The sequence below is a fragment of the Capsicum annuum genome, chromosome 7 (genome assembly GCF_002878395.1).
Source record: "Capsicum annuum cultivar UCD-10X-F1 chromosome 7, UCD10Xv1.1, whole genome shotgun sequence".
Taxonomy (NCBI): domain Eukaryota; kingdom Viridiplantae; phylum Streptophyta; class Magnoliopsida; order Solanales; family Solanaceae; genus Capsicum; species Capsicum annuum.
The window spans coordinates 18,408,921-18,419,702 of record NC_061117.1 but is presented as its reverse complement, the minus strand read 5'-3'; positions in this window follow the sequence as shown (position 1 = coordinate 18,419,702).

The following is a 10,782-nucleotide window of genomic DNA, read 5'->3' as shown; positions in this document are numbered from 1 at the left end:
TCAAAATAGGGTTTTTATTCTTTTACTTTAGTTTTTTTGTTAATTTTATCATGTATTCATCTATCGTGATTACCGTTATGTCTATGAGCAGTTAAACGCCCTTTTCCGGGGTTAAGGCTAAGAACTTGATTACTCTTGCTATGAATTGAATTGTCTTTTATTATTTATAATATTTGGCTTTTTATTTATCCTTTTAATCGCTATTTTAAGGATTTAGGACCCTTAGAATACATCCATAGTCATCTTGTGATCCCGAAAGGAGGAACAAGAGGATAGTACGTGGGGATAAATAAAATAGAATTGTAATCTTCTACAGAATGAATTTATAATTTGCATTTAGGATAGGAATATACCTAAGTGACCTATTTGGTTCTCTTATGGGATAAAATTTGAATGCATTTAACTTAGTTCTCACATCCCTTCTCAACGATGTAGTTGTGAGTCTAAGTTAGATAGGTGATTAGAGGATCGAAAGACCATAATTATAATATCAACCCCGTGAATCAACAACCAATATAAGTAACCTAACCAATGAATTTCGATAGCATACTATGATTCTTCGCAAGGCCTTAACCCTGGGTTTCTCTTCATTGATTGTCCAAGTACTTCACTTTTCTGAATTGTTTACTGTTACATTCACTTATAACTTTTGAACTCTTTTGGTTACATTTGCACCAAATTAATCACAATAAATAAACTTGAATTAGATAGTTGTCAACATAAGTCTCTGAGGGATCTATACTTGGATTGTAAAAAGGCCACTATATTACTTGGTAAGACCACGTACACTTACATGTGCACTTGTTTAAAACTAGAGAACTATGCCAATAATAATAAGGAAAGATTCTATGGTATCTCAGATATGTTGGTCACCCTGAAATCTGGAGTCAACTAATGGAATCACAAGTGAGGTCTCAAAGGAACCACCGGAGTGGGCGTTGCACTCACAAAAGTAAATGCAGATGTAGTAATAGTACAGAAGAACAATAGTGTACTGGTAAGTTCATTTGGCCAACCCAAGATGAGAATATGAACATATAACTAAGTTAGAGTACAACAAGTTAATCCATACTTAACAAACATACACTTAGAATTACAATCAACAACAAATAATTGGGAATCAAACCAGAAAGTAAACATATTATAACCAAGTCAAGTTGAGTCAAGCCAAGCAATAAATAAGTTAGGATAATTTGTTAAGCATAAAAATATTTTTCCCTGGTTCATTCATGGAATTGGCAAACTCATCTAACCCTCGCACATACACACTAAGGGTTATACAACCACCTTTTAGACATGACTTATAGGGGACAATTACCATCCATGTACTAAAACCCTAGACACAGGTGTCTGTCAACCTTGTTCCACCAAAAGTCCGTAAGAACGTTCTAAATATCAAACATTCTACATACAGTAAGTAAGTCAAAATATTATATCAATCACAAATCATTTGCAAAACCCACATCAAACAACATAAACTAAAAAGTCATACTACAAAGTAGTCAAGATTCACGTATAGCACAAGTTGGATTAAACTACAATACCATCACCTACCTCGAACCAATCTTGCACAACTCCTCCATGAATGAGCTTTGCCTTTCCAGTCAATTCTATTTGTTCGTGGTCAAGATCATGCATATAAATATATAATTAAGGAAATGACCTATCATGTATGGATTTATAACTAATACCCAATTCCTATGTTCAAATTCATAATCATTTCCTTCCCGTTCTAGGGATTTTCCACTGTAATTTACCTAAGCTACCAATTTCATGGATAAATTAGTGATTTAATAAAATATAAGGGTAAATTAAGTGTTAATAATCAAAATCCATTAACTTATTCCTTAATCTTTCCCCTTGGACTAACAATTAAACAAAATTTGTCCTAAAACCTTCTCCGAACTCTGTGAATTATCAATTCTAAGGCTTAATAATTAAATATGAGTTAACAAAGATTAATTTCTTACCTTAACGAAGCCAAAAGAATCCTGGTGTGTTTCGACCTAAATCCCCCTTCCTTTGACCCAAAATGAGTTTTAAAAAAAAATAAATTTTTAAAATAAAATATTTTAATAAATTTGTGATTTTCACCATTATAACGGTACCAATGTTGTAGCGGTCATTGACCGTCTTTGACCACCGCTCTCTCAAAAATTCCTTCTCTATAGTGCTTGCCGTTATAGTGATATGCCGACTACTATAGCAGCGTCGCTGGGACTAAATTTGTATTGTTGCTCAAAAATCTCACTTTGTGCAACACACCTTAAACCTAGAACATTTTGAACAATGCCCTCTACACTAAGACCAATTTCAGGAGTTCTACTTACCCAAATTCAATTCCATAAATTTGAACGATTATTTTTATCATCTTAGGTAACAAGAAATCAAGACAAATATCATTTCCCTGGTCCAAATCATTCCCAAATTTCCCTAGGCCATACATCATTTCAAAACCGATTAAAACTAGCCTGGCCTGAAGTTTGTAACTTCTAAATTGGGTAGAATTTGGACATGGGATTTTAAATGTAAGACTCATATGTAATGATAGAGAGGTTTGTTATGACATATGCCAATTTACCTATCATTCATCTCCAAATGATCAAACAAGATATATAGGCTATATAAGGAAGAAAAAGAGTACATGTGTCCTCAAATAATTAAGGATACTTATCCCGCATTTCCTTCTTAGTATCCTAAGTGGCTTCCTCAACCGAATGATGCTTCCACTACACATTCACTGAACAAATTTCCTTTATCCTTAATTTTCGAACATCCTGATCTAAAATCACTACTAGTTCTTCCTCGTAAGCCAAATCCTTTTCTAGAAGCACCAAATCGCACATAATGATCTAGTCTTTATTCCTATAGTACCTCTCAAATATGGAAACATGAAATATCAAATGGACTCCCAACAACCCCAATAGTAGAGCTAATCGGTATGCAACTAGACCCACTTCCTCAAGAACCTCAAAGGGACCTATATACCGATGGATAAACTTACCCCTTTTACCGAACCTCATGACTCCCTATCATGTGAGACACCTTGCACAAAATTTGCTCACCAACCTTGAAGTACATGTACCTTACCTTATGGTGTGCATACTCTTTTTGCCTACTTTGAGCAAAAAATAACATGGCTTGAATGAATCTTACCTTCTCCTGAGCCTCCTTTACCAAGTCTATGCCTAAGAACTTAAAATCTCTCAACTCAAACCACCCAATAAGTGACCTACACTTCTTTCCATAAATTACCTTGAATGGTGCCATATCAATACTAGAATGATAAATGTTGTTGAGAAATTAGTCCTAATGACCACTAAAATTAATCACAGAGACCCTCAATATGTCCTCTTCCTCCTCTCTAACTACCCATCAATTTGAGAGTAAAAAGTTATGCTAAATGTAAGATTGGTACCCAACTACTCATGCAACATGTCCCAAAACTTTGCTTTGCATCTTTATCATAAATGATAGCAAATGGAACCCTATGAAGTCTCACAATTTTCTTGACATAAATTTTAGCTTACTGTTGAGAGTTGTAGTCTACTTGAATTGGTTAAAAGTGAGATTACTTCATCAGTTGATCTACTATCACCCAAATAGAGTCATACCTCCCCAAGGTCTTAGGGAGGCCCACCATGAAGTCCATAGCAATATGGTCTCGCTTCCACATGGATAAAAGCATCCTCTAAAGCAACCCCGCAGACCTTTGATACTCATGCTTTACCTGCTAATAATTTTAACACTTGGACACATAATCTACTATGTACCTCTTTATCTCAGGCCACCCATAGAGCTGTCTCAAGTCATGATAAATCTTGGTTATGCCTAGATGAATAAAATATCACGAGGCATGGGCATCTCAAAGTATATAATAAATTAAATCACCAACCTGAGGAACACATAATCTTTCTTTAAACCACAACAACCCTCTTGTGTCCAGAGTGGTGTCCACCACCTCTTTACACACCAATTTATTTTGGATTGCATTCAATTTCTTATTCTCAAATTGATTGGCCCTAATCTGCTCCATGAATGGTGACTTTACCTCTACACAATTCAACACACTAGCCCTATTCGAGACCTCAAAATGCATGCTTAGAGATGCTAGAGTTTTAAACTCTCTAGAAAATGGTCGCCTAGATAACCTAAAAAATGATAACTGCCCTAAAAATGATAGCTAACCATACTCTTAACCTGAAATAGTCTAAAATGTTCTCTCTATGCTAAGATTGATTTTGGGAGTTCTTCTTATCCAAATTTGATTTCATAAATTTCTACGATCTCTTTTATCATCTTAAGTAACAACAAATCAAGATAAATATTGTTATCACGATCCAAATCATTCCCAGATTTCCTTAGGCCACACCTTACTTCGAAATAGATCAAAACTATCCTAGCTTGAAATTTGTAACTTCCAAATCGGAAAGAATTTGAACATGATATTTTAAATAATTTAGGACTCATATATAATAATGGAGAGGTTTGTCATAATAGATACCAATTTACCCATCGTTTGTCTCCAAATGATCAAATGGGAAATATAGGCTAAATAATGAAGTTGAAAAGTACATGTATCCTCAAATAACTGAGTGTACTTATCCCGCATGTCCTTTTTGGTATTCCAAGTGGCTTACTCAATTGAATGATGCTTCCATTGCTCATTCATCGAAAACATTTCCTTTGTTCTTAATTTCCAAACATCTTGATCTAAAATCACTACTAGTTCTTCCTCGTAAGCTAAATCCTTTTCTAGAAGCCACTAACCCACTTAATGATGTAGTCTATAACCCCATGGTAACTTTTTAACATTGAAACATGAAATATTGAATGGAATCCTAACAACCTCAGCGGTCCTGCTAATCGATATACAATTGGACCAACTTTCTCAAGAACCTCAAAGGGACCTATTTACTAAGGGATGAGCTTGCCCCTCTTACCGAAAGTCATTATTCTCTTCATGGGAGACACCTTGGGTGAAACTTGCTCACCAACCTTGAAGTGCATGCCCCTCACCTTACAGTCTATGTACTCCTTTTGCCTACTTTAAGTAGTCAACAACTTGGCTTAAATGATCGTACCTTCTCCTGAGCTTCTTTTTACAAAGTCTATGCCCAAAGGCTTAACATCTATTAACTCAAACAACCCAATAGGTGACCTACATTTTCTTCCATAAAGTGCCTCAAATGGTGCCATATCAATACTGGAGTGATAACCATTATTGTATGACAACCTATATAATGGAAGAAACAGGTCCCAATGACCACTTAAATCAACCATATAGGCCCTCAACCTCAAACACCTAAATTTTCCTCTCTGACTGCTTATATAGCACTAATTGGATTAAACTACAATAGTATCACCCCATGCATGAACAACTCCTCTATTCTGGAGCTATAGATTTTCATGTAATTTCTGCTTGCTCATGGTCTAGAATATATATATAAATACAAAATTAAAGAAATGACCTAATATATCGGGATTTATAACTCATATCCAACTCCTAAGGTCATGATCATTCACTTTTTTTCCTAGGGTTTTTCCACCATAATTCACTTGAACTATCAATTTCATTGATAAATTAGTGAATTAATGGAATGCAAGGATAGATTAAATATTACTAATGATCAAAACCCATTAACTAATTCCTTAATCTTTCCTCTTGCACCAAACAAAATCTGCCTTAAAATCCTCTCAGAACTCTGTGAATTAACAATTCTAAGGCTTAATAATTATATATGAGTTAACAGGGATAAATTCCTTACCTTAACGAAGCTAAACAAAGAAATTCAGGTGTGTTTCATCCTACATCGCCCTTTATTTGCCACAAAATGAGTTTTAAAAGGGGTGATTTAGGGTGAAATACACCATAATTTCATCACTATAGTTTCCCTAGACCTATCCAAATCATTCTTAGATTTTCCTTGACCACACCGTGCTCCGAAATAGATCAAAACTAGCCTATTATGCCTGAAATTTGAAACTTCCAAATCAAAAAAAACTCGGACATGAGATTTTAAACATAGGACTCATACGTAATGATGGAGAGGGTCGTTAATTAGTGTAGTTATCTTATAAATGAAATGGTGTAAATATTACTTTATTTGTCTCAATTATGTGACATTATTTAACTAGACTTATTATTATTTTTTTAAAAAAAGAAGAGTTTTGAAAATTGTTGTCCAAAACAAATCTTAGATAGTTGTATGACTATAAATCTTTTTTATTAAGAGTTAAAATTTTTTAAAGATATTATATCTGTAATGATAAAATTATGACATTCTTTTTAAAATAGACTAAGAAAGAGAATGCAAGATATAGGAACTATTTTATGTTGTTCATGCATATATTTTTGAACTCTTTATTTAAATATCAAAGATCTTATATAATTAAATTATTTTTTTGAAATGGTTCTTTCATCATGCTGTATTGACCTAGTTTATAAATATTTGCTTGTATGTAATTTGACCATTTTTCCCTTCCTTATAGTCGGCATGGTTCTCGATACGATTGAAAATATTTCAGAAGAGTTTGTGATTTTTAAAGGCTTTAAAAGTTATATAGTTGACTTTGGTCAACACTTATAGTTTAGTGTGTCAGATGACAATTTTGACTATTTCATTAGGTCTGGAATATCGAATTTAGGTTAGTTCTCAGTCTGGTTTGAATTCAGAACCTTTATTTTGTATTTTGATCCTTTATTTGAAAATTTGCCTAAAAGCGATCCCGGTAGTTAATTTATTAAAAACAATATTTTTTTTCAAAAATTTGACACCTCCATTGAGTCTAGAACATTGAAAACAGTCAAATAGCATATATGGTTAACATCTGTCGAGTTTTGAACGAATTCTAAAGGTCCATTCAGAGGGTTTGAACGAATTCTGAATTCTGTTGAGTTCTAGTGTAAGTGGAATCCTTCTTCATGAATTTGTGAAAATAATTAATCTTTCATCTTGATCGCAAAGTATAGTTGAGTTGGGTTAGGTATCTTCCGTTCTTCACGAATGCGACAGATCTATCGTGAACGCGAAGGTCACTTATTTGGCCCAGTGAATGTTGACCCTAGCAAATGTGAAAGGTTTACTACGTTAATGAGGTACTGTTCATAGCATAGTATTAATGCTTCATTTTCATGATTTTTCAGTATTTTTAGACTTTGAGCTTTAGGAAGAGGCAATTTCTTAGGATTTTTTCACCATTCTTGCTTGGGTGAGTTCCTAAATCATATTTTCATTAATTCCTAACAATTATATCATCAAAACACTCTTTAATCTTGGCTTGAACATGAGATTTTGAGATTTTTTAGGAAACGCTTAAAATTTTCTTTGATTCCGACCTCATTTATGCGTGGGTTTTCAACTTTAGATTCCTTTAATCCTGGAGAATGTATTTCTAAATAAATTTTAATTGTATTCCTTTTATTTTTGAACTCATTTTTTTGAAATTTTTTCAGATTCGACTTAAATATGGGAAATATGGCTATCATTAGCTTTCTTTTAACGCATAGATGTTATATTTGATTGTTGTAGTTGATTTCAACGTCGTTTGAAAAGAAAAAAACTCTGTGTTGAAGGACTTTAGGCTTGGATTTCGCCATTTTGAGATAGGTTATGGCTTAACTTTCTTTAGACTGGTTGGGTAGTTAATGAATAAGTAAAGCATGCTAGGGGTTTGGGAAAATAACTATGGGATGCGATTTTTGAATTATTGTATATTGTGTGATGCCTATGTGGGAGATTATTTTTCTATTGTTGTTGGCTTATGATTATAGTGTGTGTGCCCATAAGAGGACTTTATTTGAACTCATTGACTTTATTTTTGGATTTGATTGCCTTTCTTATTGTGATGCCCGTGCAAAGGCTTGAATAGATAATATAAGCCTTATTGAGCTTTAACTGCCTTTATCAAGATAGAAATATTGGAGTCATGGGTTATAGGATGTTAATGATGTCTTACATACATGATTATTCTAGGGGTGTCAAACTAGAACTGATATCATGATTTTTTACATATTCAGTTATTTTTTGAGCTCACTTGTATACATATTGAATGGATTGAATATCTTCATACTGATTTGATTGTGAGCATTCACTATAAAAAAAAAACTATGTTTAGCGATGAAATTTATTGATAGACCACTTTTCGTCACTATATAGCGACGGATTAGCAATGAAACAGTCAATTTGATCGTATGCATAGAAATTCAATTTTTATGTATGCTATTAGCAACGAATCTGTGACGGAATTGTAATTCATAGAAAATTACAATTTAGCAACAAATATCCATCGATGCGCTTTGTTTTTTTTTTTAAATTACAATTTGGCGCCTAAATTTAATGATGGATTAGCAATGAAATTTTGGTCGTTATGTTAATTATTTCGTAGCAACGGATTTAGCAACAAATATCCATCGATGCGCTTTGTTTTTTTAAAAAAAATATTTTATCTAGTGACCAATAGCTCCATCGCAAAATATTAACTTTATTTTTTAAATTAATATTGAAGTATAGAGAAAGGGGGGCTTCTAGGGTTTTTATTCATTTCTGCCCCCTACTCTCTTTCTACTCTTTCTCTCTCAAGAACCATTCACGATTTCTTTAATTCTTGCCCAATTTGAATGAATTTTTGCATGAATTGAAGGCATTTCTACATGTATTGAAGGTCAAGCTTATACTGATTTACCGATTTGAAGCATTTGAAGGTATTTGCTTCCACTGTACACTCTCTATCCGAATTGAAATTTGTGTTTTCTTTAATATTTTGAGTCGGTTTTAAATTATTATTCACTCTCTATTTGAATTGAAGCTTGAATTAGTGTTAACTTATCAATTTCTTCGAGAAACAATTATTTTTTGGATGTTTTTCCATGATTTTACTTTACAAATGGGTTTATCTTGTGATTTTACTTTAGTTTACACAGTTTTGGATGCATGCAACCAATTGGGATTAGGATTCATGGAAGCATTTGGGGCTAGGGTTTATTTGGGGCTAGGATTTAGAGCTGCTAATGCAGCCGTGAATAAGTGTGGTTTGCGACGTACGTTGGATCACATTCAGTTGACAGGAAATTTTCCTTTATGATCCGGTCATGATACCTCTCTGATTTTGTCCATGATTATTGTTTCTGCTTTGTGATAATTGAAGATCATCGAGTCCTTTCCTCTTTTGGAATACTGATAAAGAAATTGGAATATCCTAGAAATTAGAGACTTAAACATGTTTCGCCATAAATATTAGCTAGAAAATATGTCTTGTATAGGGGGTCTGGTGCATTTGTGTTGAAAGAAAGATGAATGATGTATTTCCAACGTCACAGACAAATATTTATTATAAAGGAAGTCTTACTTTAAGTTGTACCTATTACATTAGTTATTTTTGGAGTGTTTACTATAGAAGAGTGAACCAAGTTAAGTTGTGTTAGTTTCTCCCTACAATTATTTTAGAACAATGTTCCTACTTTATGTACCTAACAAGCTATTTGTCTGGTATATTGTAAAGGTTTCTATAGAAAACAAAAGGGGAAAGGGAAGTGGATGGTTACAAGAGTTGAGAGAGTTGGATTTCATTCAAACTTGGACTAAATTTTCTCTGTCAGTACTGTAATTTACCAATGAAGGCTCAGGAAAATTCCTTAAACAACAACAAACTCAGTATATTTCCACAGCGTGCGGTTTGGGGAGGGTAAAGTGTACACATTACATAGCACTACCTCAGATGCGAGGTAGAGAGGTTTCTGAAAGTCCTCGGCTTAAGACAACATTCTAGAGAAGGATATAATTAGAACAACACACAATAGGTAGAAACAAACAACAGATAATTACATCTGTTGATGGATGCTCTTAAAAAGATAGGATCTTTTTTGTGGTTTTAGAGATCTAGTAGTGTAAGTGACAGGCTGTTGTGATTGATGAATTAGATAGTTTTCTTTTCCCTCCTCATCTAGTATTATGAGCCAAGTATCACGTTGTATGTCAAAACTTTGTTTCTGATCTTGTTTGTGTATTACACTAGATACCAATTGGCTGTATTTGCTACACCTTTTGTCCTATTCAAGATCTTTTTATATGTGATATGATGATTCTTGTTCTATAGTGTCTATCCAAATTCTTCCTGTCACTAAGAAGTACAAAGTTTTTGTAAAAGTAAGACCAGTTGTAGAATTCATTTTTTGACAAGTGACTAGGTTTATTTAGTTTGGATTATGAGAATTGGTACATTGATTTGATGCTTGTTCTTTTTATGGTCTACTATTTTTGGAACTTATTACTTTCATCTCTTGACTTAGCTCAGTGGTAATGTGTTTATATTTCCTACAGATAAGTATACAATAATAAAACTCAGGTGGCAGGTCAAGTTGAATTTATTTTATTGTTTAAATTCGATGTTAGTAACATCTGCTGATGCAGATATGTTGTTTTAAAGTCATCATATCTAGATATTGCTGATACTGAAAATGCAGTCCTGAAGTACATACTTGTACTTGTGACAGGTTAACTTTGTAAGCCAAATTCGCTTAAGTCATATATTCAAATATTTATTTGATACACTTATCTTTCAGGTGCCTTTTTACTGGAATTGGTGTAGTGCAGTTGTAGATTAGTGGAAAAATAAGTGGAATATTGTATTCAATCGGGTGTGTTTTTAAACTTTCTTTCTGCTTTTTCATTTTTTTTGCTATGTTTGTTGGTTTCTTGATTACGTTTGTAACTTATTTTTGATATTAAGCATCTAACGATAAATTTGTTGTTAAAATAGAAGTATGTATCACTTTTATCTTAT